Source organism: Octopus bimaculoides, unplaced genomic scaffold (assembly GCF_001194135.2).
Source record: "Octopus bimaculoides isolate UCB-OBI-ISO-001 unplaced genomic scaffold, ASM119413v2 Scaffold_279083, whole genome shotgun sequence".
In the NCBI taxonomy this organism is placed as follows: domain Eukaryota; kingdom Metazoa; phylum Mollusca; class Cephalopoda; order Octopoda; family Octopodidae; genus Octopus; species Octopus bimaculoides.
The window spans coordinates 1,881-3,022 of record NW_026426055.1 but is presented as its reverse complement, the minus strand read 5'-3'; the positions used below and the strand labels follow the sequence as shown (position 1 = coordinate 3,022).

At 44.7% G+C, this 1,142-nt stretch overlaps 1 long non-coding RNA gene across 1 annotated transcript in view; it reads left to right on the top strand.

Annotated features, from left to right (window-relative positions):
* The first annotated feature begins 385 nt into the window (after positions 1 to 385).
* Positions 386 to 1,142, top strand: part of LOC106883242 (uncharacterized) — a 2,618-nt gene continuing 1,861 nt past the window's right edge. The window contains exon 1 of the long non-coding RNA XR_001411100.2: positions 386 to 478. This is a non-coding gene — a long non-coding RNA (uncharacterized LOC106883242). The remainder of the gene's footprint in view (positions 479 to 1,142) is intronic.

Here is a 1,142-nt window from a genome sequence, read left to right as displayed (position 1 = left end):
ATCTCTAGTTCCTTTTGTGTTGATCTACGCCACGAGTTCTTAGGCCTACCCCTCTTTCTATATCCATCCGGATTCCACTGTAAAGCACTTTTTGCTACATTCGGTGTGTCCTTTCTAATTGTGCTACCAATCCACTTCCACTTTTTCTTAAATATTTTCTCCCTAATCGAAACTTGATTCGTTCTTTGCCATAGCTCCATATCACTTATGTGTTCGGTCCATCTGATTTTAAGTATACTACGCAAGCACCTGTTGATGGATGATTGTATTTGCTTATTTGACTTAACTGTTGTTCGCCATGTCTCAGCCCCATACAATAACACCGCTTTTGCATCCCCTAAACGATGTTAATGTGTCCCTCCTCCTCCTTTGTATTCCACAGATGTTAGAATCCAGTTCAGCCAAACCGAAATTCCTAGACCAAGTAATGTGTCTCTTCCGTAACATCCTGACAATTGACAAGGGAGACAATCTCCAAGTAAGTAGTCCCAACACATGATGCCGTCTTTTTGTTTTTTGTTTTTTGATGTCTCCCTTCTTCCAGACTGGAGGTACCTGGTCTAATGGGTTAGTAGATGGGTGTTGGACTCATGATTGTAAGATTGGGGTTTCAGTTCCTAGACTGGGTGACGTTTTTGGGTCCTCGAGCAAGACGCTTTATTTCGCGTTGCTCCAGTCCACTCAGCTGCCAAAAATGAGTTGTACCTGTAATTCAAAAGGGGCCAGCCTTGTCACATTCTGTGTCGCGCTGAAATTTCCCAGTGAACTACGTTAAGAGTATACGTGTCTGTGGAGTACTCAACCACTTGCACATTATTTTCATAAGCAGGCTGTTCCATTGATCAGATCACCCTTCATCGTTGTGTGTGTGTATGTATGCATATACATAGGCGCAGGAGTGGCTGTGTGGTAAGAAGCTTGCTTCCCAACCACATGGTTCCAGGTTCAGTCCCACCATGTGGCACCTTGGGCAAGTGTCTTCTACTATAGCCTCAGCCCGACCAATGCCTTGTAAATGGATTTGGTCGATGGAAACTGAATGAAGCCTGTCGTATATATATAGGCGCAGGAGTGGCTGTGTGGTAAGAAGCTTGCTTCCCAACCACATGGTTCCAGGTTCAGTCCCACCATGTGGCACCTTG